This window comes from Macaca mulatta, chromosome 13, assembly GCF_049350105.2.
Source record: "Macaca mulatta isolate MMU2019108-1 chromosome 13, T2T-MMU8v2.0, whole genome shotgun sequence".
Classification (NCBI taxonomy): Eukaryota; Metazoa; Chordata; class Mammalia; order Primates; family Cercopithecidae; genus Macaca; species Macaca mulatta.
The window spans coordinates 62296323-62311955 of NC_133418.1; the positions used below are offsets into that span (position 1 = coordinate 62296323).

General features: G+C 45.9%; 1 long non-coding RNA gene across 1 annotated transcript in view; it reads right to left on the reverse strand.

Moving 5' to 3' along the window:
- Nucleotides 1–15633, reverse strand: part of LOC106992984 (uncharacterized) — a 290767-nt gene that overhangs the window by 74525 nt on the left and 200609 nt on the right. The window contains exons 4-5 of the long non-coding RNA XR_013402766.1: nucleotides 10895–10981; nucleotides 9643–9698 (exon numbers count right to left, since the gene is read on the reverse strand). This is a non-coding gene — a long non-coding RNA (uncharacterized LOC106992984). The remainder of the gene's footprint in view (nucleotides 1–9642; nucleotides 9699–10894; nucleotides 10982–15633) is intronic.

Genomic DNA, 15633 nt, shown 5'->3' on the forward strand with positions numbered 1-15633 from the left:
AAAAAACAAACCTGAGTTCCAAGCCATGATGGGCTGGGAGGTTAGATAGGCCTTGTCATCTACCCCTTCCTTCACCCAACCCCCATTAGCCCTTCTTCCCTAAGGGTTAAACAGAAACCAGCTTCCGACAGACTCCCTTCACCAATTTCAACCAATAACCTGACGCCGTCCCTCCCTTTTGCTGTTTTGACACAGCAACTGACCAGCATTCCTTCCCAATAGAGACCACCAATCATGAAGTGATTCTGGTCAGTCTACAGAGACTTTGCACTGACAGCCTTCCTGTCCTTTGCTTCACTTTTTGTTGTAGAGTCTAACTGAATATTAAGTCTTTACCCCAAAGTGAACATGGAATGCATGTTACATACATGTTAGCCTACTACACATGTACTCACTCCCCTTCATGAATATTCATAGCTCCTCCTACAACCTGTTGACTATGTGTATTTAGTCCTTCAGCATAAATTCCCATCTCATCTTTCTCTCCCTCAGAGCACTTGCTTTTTGGTTTCAGCTGGTAGCTCCACGTCCTGCCTGCAGGTCATTGTACCCTCCTTTCCAAATGTTCGAACCTCGTGATTCTTCAGTTCATGCTGGGAAAGATGAGTGGGCCCTCAGAAGAAAAGGTGACAGCCTGTGACAAAGTCTGTTTTCTGGGCATGAGGTCAAACCTCAGTCTCCTCTCCTGTGTTATGAGCTGGTCTTCTTGGTTGAAGAGATTCCTGGGGAAGTCATGACAGTTGAGTTCGTTTTGGAGGATTGTCTTTAGACAGATAAGGTGAGCTCAAAGCTAGCCTCTGCCTTCATCCACTGTCTCTCAAATGCCCTCATTTCAAAGCAATCAGCACACCAAAGCATACTCTGGGGGTGGCATTTTCTGAACTCCTTCAGCAGACAGATCACAATGAGGCAACATTTGCTCAGCAGCATCATAAATTGAGAAGTTGCTGGTATAACACCCAGATCAACCATTTGCCACCCAAATTCCTGCCTGCCCAGAAGGAAGGCAGGCAGGCAGGAAGCTATTTCAAGTGGTCACTACTATCAGGGAAATAGTTTTACTCCCTGAGTCTGTTTCCTCATCTCTAAGGCTGTCATCACTACCTGAAAATGGTTTAGCCCAGGTTTAGTCCATAGCATGCTTTCCTATGTTCTCACAACTGTTTTTATTCTATTGGGAGTGGGTAGGGCTGAAGGATTCAGAAAAGCTTAAAATATGGCCCTTGAGGACATGGTCCAGTTATGGACAAAATCATGTTTGTGAAGAAGTACACAAGCCAGCCTATGATGGCCAATGTAGGCACTCAGAGGATGGGAGAGAGCCTGTGAATCCCTCCACATTGTTCCTATCCCCTCTATTGATGTGGGGCTTTGGGGAAGACTTTAGACTATAAAAAAAAAAAAAAAAAAAAAAAAAAGACTCCAGTCTTAATTCTTTTCCAGCCCAGACTAATCCATCAGCATGTCCTATTGACTCCTTCTTCAAAATATCTAGAATCCAACTGGTTTTCACCCTTACCTCCATACTGCCATGTCTCACACTTGGCATCTCCCTAACTCATCTCCCTGCTTATACTCTTATGGAATGGTCCATTATATAGAGGGATTTTTGTTCAAAGATAGATACCACCTTGCTCATATCAATACCTTTAAGTAGCTGGCCCATCATTCAAAATGAAATATACTCATGCATGACATAATGACATCTTGGTCAACAATGAACCACATACACAATGATGGTCCCATAAAATTATAATGGAGCTAAAAGATTCCCTTCACCTAGTGAAGTCTTGATGAACTAGCCTCGTGTAGGCCTAGACAAATATGTTTGTGTCCACATTTCCAATAAAAAGTGTTTACAAAGTTAAAAAAAAAATAGAAAAAAACTTATAGAAGAATGTAAGGAAAACATTGGCTGGGTGTGGGGGCTTACGCCTGTAATCCCAACACTTTGTGAGGCCAAGGCAAGAGGATTGCTTGGGCCCCATCTCTACAAAAAAAAAAAAAAAAAAAAAAAAGATAGGCATAGTGGCACACACCTGTTGTCCTAGCTACTCAGGAGGCTGAGGCATGAGGATCACCTGAGCCCAGGATGTCAAGGCTGCAGTGAGACTAGATTGCATCACTACACTCTAGCCTGGGTGACAAAGCGAGACCTGTCTCTAAAACACAAATGATTTTGGTACAGCTCTATGTACTTGTCTTAAACTAAGTGTTATTACAAAAAATCAAAAAGAAAACTAAAAAATTTATCAAGTAAAAAAGTTCTAGTAAGCTAAAGTTAATTACTGAAGAAAGCAAAATTTTAAATGTAGTGTAGCCTAAGTGTACGTTGTTTATAAAGCCTACAGTAGTGTACAGTAATGTCCTAGGGCTTCAGATTCACTCACCATTCACTGACTCATCCAGAACAACTTCTAGTCCTGCAAGATCCGTTCATGGTAAGTGCACTATACAAGTGTACCATTTTAATCTTTTATACTATATTTTTACTGTATCTCTTCTATGTTTAGGTGTGCTTAGATACATAAGTACTGACCAATGTGTTACAGTTGCCTACAGTATTCAGTACAGTAACATGCTATAAAAGTTTGTAGCCTAGGAACAAGAGGCTGTACCTTACAGCTGAGGTGTCTAGTAGTCTGTACCATCTAGGTTTATGTAGGTCTATGATATTCACGCAAGAAAGAAATCACTTAATGATGCATTTCTCAGAACATACTCCTGTCATAATGTGACATAAGACCATACTGACACCTGAGGGGTACCAGAATATGCCACCCCAAAATATGCCCCATTGGCATATAAATTATTTTCAGCTAAAAGTCATTGAGAACCAGCAGATTCAGGGAAAGCTCTAAAAACAAGTTTTTATATCATAGAGAAAATTTACATCTATAAAGGAAATTTCCCTTTGTAGAGGTGTTTCTCTCTCCAGGAAAGGAAGGATTCTTAACTCTTCTCAATGGAGAAGGCATCAATTTAAATTTGTATAACAAACCTTGATAAACAATCCTTGTTTACCATACTTTTCAGGGTCATCTTCCCATAACCTGCCTTCCCTGTCTAAGAGCCTAAAACCCTTTTGTTGTTGGTGGTGGTGGTATGAGAAATAAAACTAAAATCCTAAGCCTCCCAACTGACTGGATGGACCCCGTCTTTGCCAAGCATACCCCAGAGGAAACTTAAAAACTGAGTTCCCCACCATGACCAGATGGGAGGTCAGACAGACCCCATTATACTCTTCCCTCCCTAATTGCTATTAGGCTTTCTTTCCTAAGGGCTAAACAGAAACTAGCTCTTTTATTTATTCTTAAGTAGAGATAAGGTCTCACTATGTTGCCCAGACTGCTCTTGAACTCCTGGCCTCAAGTAATCCTCCTGCCTTAGCCTCCCAAAGTGCTGGCATTACAGGTATGAGCTACCAACCTTGACTAAAGCCAGCCCTTTCAAAAGACTTGCTCCACCACTGATTTTAGCAGGACTCCTCTCCCCTTCTGCAGTTTGACACAAATACTAGCCAGTATTCCCTCCTGATAGGGGGCCACCAGCCATGAAGTGGTTGTGGCTGGTTTACAGAGGCTGTGCACAGGATGCCTCTGTGACCTCCATTTCACCCTTTGACAGACAGCCTGATTCTAATGCATTTAAGTGTTAAGTCTCCACCCCAGAGTGAACATGGGATGTATGTAGCACGCATGTTTGCTTACTATGTGTGTATACATCCCCCTTCTGAATATTCATAGCTCCTCCAATAACCTGTTGAATATGTATACTTAGCTAACCCTTCAGCATAAATTCTCATTTCACCTTTCCTCCTTCGAAGTGCGCCCCAGCCTGAGGATGGCCAGCCTGCAGGCTGCAACCCTTTATAAGAAATAAAGCTCTCTTTTCCAAATGTATGGACCTCATTGTTCTTGAGTTGACAGGTATTTAAACCCAAGTTCTAACTACCCCTTTGGGTTACTTATCACGGAGTGCTCTTATATGTGCAAGTGTGATGCACACGTTAGGAAACTTTAATTTTCTTCTGTTAATGTCTCTCTGGCCAGTCTCATTTACAGGGCCCCAGCTGGAGAATCTAGAAGGGTAGAAAAAAATTTTTTCTTCCCCTACACACCTATGCAGGACCTCTAAGGCTTCTCTTGATCTGGCCACTGCCTCCTGGACCTTACTCCCTGCATCTCTCCTCCTTGCTATTTCCTCTCTGGCTATACCAACTTCCTTTCTGTTCTTAAGAACATATGAAGCTCATTCCTACCTTGGGACATGACACTACTGTTCCCACTTCCCAGGATGGGCTCCCTTCATTTGGCTTTCTCATTTCAACCAGCTTTCTACTCAAACATCACCTCAAAGAAGCCTTCTCTAACCACTATCAAAAATAGCCTCCCAACCTTCTCTTATGTTTTCCTTCCTATCACCTAAGCATAAAAATCTAGTAGTTCTGTCAATGGACTATCTCCCCCACTAGAACACATGCTGCATGGAAGAACATACTTTGATTTTGTTCACTGCTACATTCCCAGGGCTTAGTATAGTGCCTAGCAAATGAGAGCTGCTCAGTAAATGTTGACTGAACACATAAGAGCCTGTCAACTATTTGACACTGTGTCACTTGGACGGACATAAGTAATCATAAGGCCAGTAATAAGGCCTTATGATGGGGGTAGTTAGAGGGAGAGGTTTCATGGGGTATGATAGGGGTAGTTAGAGGGAGAGGTTTCAACCCAATTTAAGTTAAATATAGCTGAGAACAAACATGTCTCTTGTTCCTAATAACTAGAGTCTACTTAGCAGACGTGGATGCAAAGCAAGACAGTGGTTCTCGTACTTGAGTGAGCATCAGAACCACATGGAGAACTTGTCAAAAATAGCAACTGCTGGGCTCAGAATTTCTGATTCCTTAGGTCTAGGTGCGGCCTATGCATGTCTAACAAGTTCCCAGAGATGGGGCGATGCGGATCTGAGGACCTCATTTGGAGAGCCATCTGTTGTAGAAGTTTGGACTACATAATCACCTTTCCACTGACAGAAACCCAGGGAGTAGACTTATAAGGGGTATGGGCATGTTGGCCGTCAAGTATCACATGGATTCTAATAGCTGTTCTTTACTGCTGTTATCCCCATTTCACTAATTTTCAGGGAAAAACCCTCTTACCTAAATTCTTCCCAAGATCAAGTATTTCCTCCCTTATGGAGCATTCCCTACCTGCACTAGTCCATGATGCCTGTAATCCCAACACTTTGGGAGGCCAAGGAAGAAGGATCACTTGAGCCCAGGAGTTTAAGACCAGCTAGGGCAACATAGACTCCATCTCCACAAAAAAATTTAAAAATTAGTTGGGTGTGGTGGCGTGCACCTGTGGTCCGAGCTACTCAGGAGGCTGAGATGGGAGGATCACTTGAACCTGGGAGGCCAAGGCTGCAGTGAGCTGTGATCGCACCACCACGCTCCAGCCGGGCACAGAGCAAGACTTTCTCTCTCTCTCTCTCTCTGTCTCATACACACACACCAGATACAGGAGGAAAATAATAATAGAAAATTCAATTCATTCTTCACCTCCAAAGCATCTAAATCCAGGCCTGACAGAAATACACCACCCAGAAACACACCAGGAGCAGCCTTCTCCTTCATCCTTTCTCCAGTGACCAATAATACAGCAGATGTCAAAAGCACAGCCTGCTCCAGAATCCTGAGCGGACAGGCTTCAGCCCCACGTGGAGACGCCAGGTGGCCACACAGGTGTTACCGTGGTGGTTCTCAGCACTGGCTGCACATTGGAACTGCCTGGGAAGCTTGTAAACATCCAGACGGCCGGGTTCCCCTCAAAACCAATTAAGTCAGACTCTCTAGGGGTGGGACTCAGGCCTCACAATTTTAAAAGATCTTCAGGTAACTCATGTTCAGCCAAAATTGAGAAAAGCTGCTTTGTTTTTTTCCTAACCTCAGGCCCTCAGAAATACCAGTGTAGACTTGGCAGGGTTGTCCATCCTAGTGGATCATTCATTCTGGCCCTTAGGATGATCCTGGTTCTTAGCTGTTCCATATCACTCAGCTCTGAGACATAACCTCATGCAGGGACAAGAAACACTTCAACAGAATCAAATGCCAGAGCAAAGGACTTCTCAATAGACCTAACCTCAAGGTTACATCTCTCCATTTAATAGTGTTGTCAGTTTTGAGTTCCTAAAAAGGTCAAAGGTGGTGCCTCCCAGCCGTAACCCTGGTCTCATTGTTTGGCTGGAGGCAACACTGTGGGAGGCTGGCAGGAGCACCTCCAGGACAGAGCAATCAGCTTCAGTGCCTGCAGCACTCTGACTTCTATTTCCTCTTGATTTTCTGGAGTTTTGGAGTAAAGATAGAAGATGACACCAGATGGCCGGGGGCAGTGGCTCACGCCTATAATCTCGGCACTTTGGGAGGCCAAGGCGGGTGGATTGCCTGAGTTCAGGAGTTTGAGACCACCCTGGGCAACACAGTGAAACCCCCATCTCTACTAAAATACAAAACACTAGCCGGCCTTGGTGGCAGGCACCTGTAGTCCCAGCTAGTCGGGAGGGCTGAGGCAGAATTGCTTGAATGAACCCAGGAGGCAGAGGTTGCAGTGAGCTGAGATTGCACCACTGCACTCCAGCCTGGGTGACAGAGCAAGGCTCCGTCTCCAGAAAAAAAAAAAAAAAAAAAAGACACCAGAATAGAAGAATTAGTAGTCCTGGTCTTAGAGGCATCACAATTTGATGGCCCCCTCCTCACTCATTTCCTCAAGGGCTAAAGTCCCAAAATGTTGATAACAGTGTAGATTTTTTGCCTGTTTTGCAAACATGAGTACCTGACTTGTCTGTGTCCCTACAATGTCATCCACCTCTTCAAAAGCTCCTCTGCCTGGGTCACTGGGTTTCTGGGCCTGAGGTGTTTGCCTGGCATCCCCCAAGATGACGGATTTCCTGAGGTCAGGAGCTAAGGTTTACAGGCTATCTCCTGTGGTTGCCCCCATGCAGGGGTTCCAAAAGCATTGATTGGTTGGTAGAAAATATGGGAGGCCACATTTGAAGAGGAAGCTGTTCTTCCCCCTGGCCGGGCTCTCTTGAGAATTAAATGTGATTAAGGGCACAGTGGGCAGCAGGCAGTTAGAGCTCACCTTGGGGGAGTTGTCAAGAACCTCACTCACCACATCCCAGGGCCCGATATCCCAATATCCACCTGATGTCTGGCAAAAGACGCGCTTCCTTCTAGGAACAGGAGGTGCCTGTTTTTCACAGAGGCCTTTTCTCAACCCCTGCCCCTCCAATTTATCTAGCAAATGGCCCCAGGAGCTACCCATCTACTTCTCCCCCTTGCCCAAGGGCATCCGAAGGGGCTCTGAATAATATGCTGATATGCAATTTGGGAGCCTCAGGACAGCCCACTTCCCTCATGGGCACAGCCATGCACCACCCACTCCTGGAAGGTCTCCTCAACCCAGGGCTCCCTGAGAGCAATGGGTTGGCAGGCCAGGCACTCTCTGCATGGAGCCCGGGCAGCCCCTGAATACTCACCTCTTTGGCTCAGGGCCTGAGAGTCAGGCCAGGCTTGGGGCTAGGCCTGAAACCTGGTTATGGAGGTGGGCCTGGGCCTGGCCCTCAGGGAGCTTCCATTCCAGCCCTCAGGCAAGAGAAGAAGACCAGGAGGAAGAAAAACCTATGGAGAGCAGGGGCCCCATTCTGACCAGTGCTCCCTTCCCTCTTCCAGCAGCAGTGGTCTGAGGCGGGACAAAGCTTCCACTGCCTCCTCCTTTTGGGCAGCTCTGAGGCCTGAGGAGGTAATTAACTAATGATGCACCTGCTCTTCATTAACCAATGAAGCAGGGATACCCAACCACAGCTGGAATGTAAACAATACTGGGGGAATTAAAGATCAAAAAACACCAAAGGCCAAGACAAAGCTGATGGAGTGGCTTCTTCCCACTCACCCTCCACCTCTACCCCACCAGCCCTCACCAGAGGCTGAAAGAGATTCCTCCTCACTTATTTCTCAGGGGATCTTGCTGGAGCAGGAAATTTCCCTGACCCCTTGTGGGTGGGAACTGCAGTGTGGGTGCTTGAACTAGCTACTTCAGTGCCTGCAGGGCAAACCCCACTCAATGGAATCCGCTGCACTCAACCCCTCCAGGGAGGGAGCATGCAGGTGAGCGGGTGCAGGAGCCAGGGAGAGCGCTTTGGGTGCCAGCAGGAACACACTCTGTCCTGGCCCTGCAGCAGTGTCTAGGGGGGTGCCCACAACCCCTGAAGCCCCAGAAGGAGTGTTTCAGTCAGTGCTCTTTTAGCTTTGCCACCTGCAGATGGCTTAAGTGTTAACAGCTCAGTGGAGGGTCAGTGTGACAGCCCTTTGCACCCACACTCGAGTTCTTATCCGAGGTCTAGGAGGAATGAGGTCACACAAACAAATTGGAGATGACAAATGCAGGGGATTTTATTGCTGATGAAAGTGGCTCTCAGTGAGAAGTGGAGCTGAAAAGGGGAGGGAGTGGGTAGGTAATCTTCCCCCAGAGTTCAGCCATCCCTGGCCAGACTCCTCTCCAAAGCTATGCCATCAAGCTGTCCCTCTGAAGTCAAGCCCCTTCTCTCTGACATTCAACTGTAGTCTCTGACATCCAGCTGCTTCTTCTCTTCTCTCTCTGCCGGTGGAGCCTGGGGCTTCCATGGCACAGGAGAGCGGGTGGGGCGGGCCATGGGTGGTTTTGGAAAAGGCAACATTCAAGCAGGAAAACAGGAATGTATGATCTCACTTTGGACCATAGTTTCAGGCTTGAGGGTGGGGCCCTTGCTGGGGACCCGCCCACTTCTGCCCAGAATTTTCCTGCCTCCCGTCCCTATCATTGCCACCAAAACCTGGGCAAAGCTAAGGCTGAAATTCCCCTGGAGTGAAAACAAGATGGACATGAAGACCTGCTAGACCAGGAGTCACTCCTGCCACTGGCCTCCCCTTTTCTGAGCACTTCCTCCCTTCCTGGTGCCTCCTCATCACTCAGCTTTCCTTGGAGTGCACCCTCCAGTCCTAGGGAATCTGCTTCCAGAAACCTACTGGCATTAGTCATTTGCACCTTTGTGTGATTTCAGTCCTTATGTCATCTCTCCCACCAAAATCCCTGGGCCTCTGAGTGGAACCTCAAAGTCTTGTAGTCACTTTTCCTGGGTTGAAGAACTCCAGGCATGGCAAAGCCCTGGAAGAGATATGGGGTGGAGGAGGGATGCAGAGGAATTCTGGGTCCTGAAATTATGCCATTTAAGTGAATCTTGCCATCTCAGGCCCCACCACTCCGAAAGTGTTGGCATTCCTCAGAGTTATGTCCTTGGTCAAGGACACGTCTCTCGGGTCTTTTTTGCAGCACATAAGACTTCCACCACCACCCATCCCTGATACCCTCAAATCCTTACCTCTACCCGGTGTCTCTGAGTGCCCTGCCTTGGGATTAGGCTGGCTACTGAATGCTCAGTTTCTACCTGAACATGTGGCATCCCCTTCCCCAGATGCCATCTGCTCCTTCTTCCATAGCTCCATCAGTGGGACCATTCTACTCGGGTGACACCTGCCACATAAGCCCCTCTCCTCTCCATCCATCCTTCCATTGCCTTGGTTAGAGCCCTAGAACCCTCACTTACCTATGAGAACAGTCTATGTTTATTGAGAGTTTGAGGAGTCCTTGTAGGTGGTTTTTCTGCATGGAAAAGATTAAAGATAACTTTAGTTTAAAAAAAAAAAAAAAAAGCAATGTAACTTTTTGGCATGATCAATTAAAAAAATCTTCCTTTAGCTTTTTTTCCAACAGGAATAATTTAATATAAAGAATTAACTAAGCATACATTTGTTGACTGTATCACCAATAATTATAATTATACTTTATTGGGCAACATTTTCAGTAAGTAGAGCTTTTAAAGGTCTAAGGATTAAGCACTTTCAGGTGTCATTTCTCTGTCTCTCTCTCTCGATATATATATTTCTATATATATATATATTTTTTACTATCTTAACCATTTTTAAGTGGCACATTGTTCAGTGACATTAAATACATTCACGTTGTTGTTCTACCACTGCTAACATCCATCCACAGAATTCTTTTCATCTGCAAAACTGAAACTCTGTACACATTACACACTAACTCCCCATTCTCCTTCCCCTGCCCCAGCCCCTGGCACCACCATTCTACTTCTATCTTTATGAATTTGACTACTCTAACCTCACATAGGTAAAATTATATTATATTTGTTATTTCATGACTGGCTTATTTCACTTAGCATAGTGTCCTCCAGGTTCATCCATGTTGAAGCATGTGACACAATTTTCTTCCTTTTTAAGGCTGCATAATATTCCATTGTATGGCTATACCACATTTTGTTTATTCATTCATCTGTAAAAAACCTTCCTTTAGCTTTTAAGTTCTTTGAAAGATTTTCCCCCTATTTATAACTGTAGCAAATTATAGGAAACATCTTTAGAATGTTGTTGGTTAATATTTGGTCCTATTTATAAGCTTATGTATATACATTCAAACATTTTAAAGTATTTTTATAAATTTAGTATATGCAACTTCTTTTTAAATACCTCAATTATCTGACTTAAACAAAATCTTAACAATCACTTTTAATAAATGTAAATATAATAAACTGATAAATAGAGCAGTACTTAAATTCTTCTAACTCTTCCAACACAGAAATTTATAAAGCTTTCAACTTAAAATCACAAGTCTAACTTCTGCAATTGCACTTTTAAATTCAAATTATAGTCCCAGCACTTTGGGAGGCTGAGGTAGGCAGATCACTTGAATTCAGGAGTTTGAAACCAGCCTGGGCAACATGGAGAAACCCCATCGCTACAAAAAATACAAAAACATTAACCAGGTGTAGTGATGCATACCTGTAGTCCCAGCTACTTGGGAGGCTGAGGTAGGAGAATTGCTTGAACCTGGGGGCTGCACTCCAGCCTGGGTGACAGAGCAAGACCCTATCTCAAAAAAAAAAAAATTCAAATTATAAGCCTCAGCTGTTCCTCTCATAGACCAAATTCTCTTAAACATCGTAAGTACTTAAAATGTCAACTATGTATAGAGTATTCCTAGAACAAAAGAATTAATACTGACCAGGTGCAGTGGCTCACACCTGTAATCCCAGCGCTTTGGGAGGCTGAGGTGGGTGGATCATGAGGTCTGGAGTTTGAGACCAGCCTGACCAATATGGTGAAACTCCATCTCTACTAAAAATACAAAAATTAGTTGGGCATGGTAACGCACGCCTGTAGTCCCAGCTACTTGGGAGGCTAAGGCAGAAGAATTACTTGAACCCAGGAGGAAAAGGTTGCAGTGAGCTGAGATTGCACCACTGCACTCCAGTCTGGGAGACAGAGTAAAACTCCGTCCCCCCCCCAAAAAAAGAATTAATACTATCCAATGTATTTGAAATAATTTCTAATTTCTATACTGTACTTAATTTTCATGGGCCTAAAGAGGTTTTCCCAGAGAGGAGACTTTTCCAGACTTACCAGAAAATAAGAACCACCTGGGCATTTGTCAAATACACAGATTCCTGGGCCCCAACCTACATTCCCTGAATCTGCATTTCCAGGAAAAAGACCAGGTAATCTGCATGATTATAACAGCCCCAGTTTTATCTCATCACTGTGGAAGTTTGGAAACACTTTACTTAGGGGAAAATTGCTTCTCAGTCATCTACGGACCAGATTTTGGCCAGGCTCTGAGTAGATTCTTGAGGGTAACTCTGACAGGATCCCCCTACCCGTTTTTTATCTTTCATTTCAGGGTTGTTGTAAGTTACAGGAGGCAACTCACCTTCTTTTGATGTGTATCACATCATTATTCAGTTTTCAAATCAGAGTACAGCCTGGGGCCTCATCACTCTCTGGCTATATAGATAATGTCAATATCTTCTCTTTCTATCTCTGAAGAACTTTTTAAAAATTCTTGTCTCTCCAGGCTCTCAGGACCACATATCTTTAGAGACTGACAGGCTCCTAAGAAGCACCCTGATTCTGGCCCTCCCCCTCCACAGGTGATCTTCCCTCCACATGTGATCTTCCCAAGATGCAAGAAAAGGGCATACCCTATTAAATCCTCCCCTGGCTGCCACCGCCAAGGTCCTATGGACCTAAAGGAAGAAGGCATAAAACATCATTTTAAAGAGTTAACGTGAAGGCTGGGCGCGGTGGCTCATGCCTGTAATCCCAGCACTTTGGGAGGCCAAGGCGGGCAGATCACGAGGTCAGGAGTTCGAGACCAGTGTGACCAACATGGTGAAACCTCATCTATACTAAAAATACAAAAATTAGCTGGGTGTGGGGGCATGCACCTGTAATCCCAGTTACTCAGGAGGCTGAGGCAGGAAAATCGCTTGAACCCGGGAGGTGGAGGTTGCAGTGAGCTGAGATTGCACCGTTGCACTCCAGCCTGGGCAAAAGAGCAAGACTCTGTCTCAAAGAAAAAAAAAAGAGAGAGAGAGTTTATTTGATTTTTAAACTTTTATGTATTTTTTATTGTTGTTGCAGAGACAAGTTCTTGCAATGTTGCCCAGAGCTGGTCTTGAACTCCTGACCTCAAGCAGTCCTCCCACCTTGGCCTACCCAAAGTGCTGGGATTACAAGGATGAGTCACTATGCCTGGCCTTAAAGAGTTTATTTGAGCCAAAGTGAGGGCAGCTGCCCAGGACACACTTCCAAGTTGCCTTGGGGAGTGTTCTGTTCCGCCTTTGTTGCAAGCAAGTTTTCAAAGGCAAAAGGGAACAAGGAGTGGGATGATATAAAGTTGTCTGACAGTTCTCATTGGTTTTCAGAAATAACGCTGATTAGTGATTGGCTGTACATTGTTGAACTATAGAATATGAGTTATGGTATCCAGAGTGTGGCATTTTACGGCTACTGAGTGTCAGTCTAGAGCCCAGATGGCAAGTGGCTTCAAGAGGGAATTATTGATCTCATGGGCGGAGTGAGACATGACTACAGCCACATTTTAAATGTCTCTCTGGGCCTGGTATTTCAAAGGGGCTGATGTTCCTCAGATTAAAAAGTTTCTTTTCTTTCTTACTCCCTAGCCTGGCATGAAAAGCCTGGCTCACAGCCCACCTCCCTTTTCCCAGGTCTGTCTCTCAGGCCACCTCCACTGGGTCCCAGCTGCACAGAACTCCCCACAGTTCTCCAAAGAGCCCACTCAGCGCCACACCTGAGGCCAGGCACCTTAACGTGCATTATAGGAGAATTCCCGAAAGCAATCTTTGCGACCCGCTGAATCCCATCTCCAGGCCTTTGCCCTTGATGTTTTCTCTGCCTGGAGTGCCCTCTCCTAACTTGCTGATTCCCACCCACGCTTTAGGGCCCGGCGTAACCGTCTCTTCCTCTGTGGAGCATTTCTTGACTACTAAAGTCAAGTTCATCTCTCTTCTTTGTGTCCCCACTGACCTAGCAGATACTTCAGTTTGTAAACATCTGTGATGATCACTGACCTAGGCAAAGCTAAGTGAGGCCAGGGACCCTGTCTCCTGTTCATCACCGAGGTGCCAGCACCACATAGAGCCAGGCTCACTCACTGAATGATGACCCCATGTCTCCCCCGGCCGCATCAACCGCGGATGAACAGATGTACCAGGCTCCCCTATACCAGTGCCTCTCCACTGCCCTTGGCGCAAAATGTTTGTTTTTCATTTCATTAGGCTGAAAAAGAATGGTTTAGCTGCTTCCCTGGGTATCACTGCCAACATGCCCCAGTCGCCCAGATGGCTTCTTCACCAACAACTGTGACTGGTGACCCCAGTGTGACCACTAGCTAAGATCTTTGTCCCACGGGGGAAGTGCAGACAGGTGCCCACGTCAATAGATCCTGCCAAAGATGTCTAGTGCTAATTCTTCTCCCCAGCCAAACCAAGTTGGCCAGGCTGCAAAATGCCTGAGGAAGACCTGCCGCCAGAGCGGGCCTACCCACACCTGAGGGCTCCCAGGTGCCTGTGGGCCAGGCTCTGTGCCTCCAGCAGTTGCTGCTGCTGCTGCTACGGCTCTCCCAGTCATGAGCCAGCCCCGTGGACTGCTGGCATCAGCCTGGGAGCTTAGCCATTTCATGCATCTGCAGCAAGCATCGGCTCCTTCTCCCAGCTCTCTGTGTGGAAAGCAGCAAGCTCCACTCAACTTAACCATGAACAGAGCAGCCAAGTTTTAGAGCACCAGGTCTGAAGGCTGCCTGACCTTTCTCTCCCAGAGTACAGTCCTGGCCAGGACTTCAAGCCTCAGTGAAGATTTATTTTTACTCAGACCTAGCGTTGAAAGCTCAGGGAACAGGCTTTCATTTAATGTCTGGCCAAGAGACATGCTTGGAGATTGACAGCATTTCGGGTCAGGTGCCTCTGGTTCTGGCCCAGGCAGAGGCCAGTGTCTGCCAAAAGAGTGGCCGGGGCTGGGCGCGGTGGCTCAAGCCTATTATCCCAGCACTTTGGGAGGCTGAGGCGGGCGGATCATGAGGTCAGGAGATGAGACCATCCTGGCTAGCACGGTGAAACCCCGTCTCTACTAAAAACAGAAAAAAATTACCCGGGCGTGGTGGCAGGCGCCTGTAGTCTCAGCTACTTGGGAGGCTGAGGCAGGAGAATGGCGTGAACCCGGGAGGCGGAGCTTGCTTGGAGCCGAGATTGTGCCACTGCACTTCAGCCTGGGTGACAGAGAGAGACTCCATCTCAAAAAAAAAAAAAAAAAAAAAAAAAGAGTGGCCAGAGGACAGTCTACATCAGAATCACTGGATGGAGAAGAATACATCTGCTAAAATGCGTATTCCTAGGCCCCATCCCACATTTTCTGTTTCTGAGCCTCTGGGGAATGGGGTCCCAAGATCTGCCTAATTAACAAGCCCTCAGCCCCAGACCCAGGAATTCTGGTGCTCACTAAAGTTTGCAAAACATTGCCTGCCCAGTCCAGTTGCAGTAAGTCAACGTGCTTCACTATGCTCAAGCAGGAAGAGAAAACTCATTTCTGTCCCAGGGTCCAGATTTCAGCAAAGTAAAAGAGTTGCAATCCTCAACATCCACATGAACTCCATGGTTTCATATTTGTCTCCAGAAACCCTGTGCATATGTTCATGTGTGTGGTGAGGGAGGGATAGTCTTTGCACTTGAAGGAGGTTATAGTGGAAGATGCAAAGGAGACAAGAGGGGAATAACGAGAAAGAGGCAAAGAAAGAAAGGTGGTGTCCTGTGGGACTGTTGCACAAACATGAGCCGAAAGCCCAGGACCCTCCAATCCACAGGATCATGGGAAAGAGGAAGACTAAGGAGGTGCCTGACTGAAGTATAAAATCACAAGCCACATTCCCCTATAGCATGGCTGGATCTCAAACACATAGCATTGAGTGGGAGGGAAAAAAGCATCATAAGGAATAATATAGTAGAATCCATTTATATAAATTTTTTAAATTAGCAAAAGCAAATTGCATATGCTATAGGAGGTAGGCTATAAAGGAAGGCAAAGGAATGATGCACCTGAAATTCAAAACAGGGCCCCCTTCTACTTCTGGGAGATAAAAGACTGCACAGGGAATTTCAAAGGCTCTGATAAATTTCCATGTCTTATACCAGACGGTGGGTGCTCAGACATGGTAACATGTACATAAT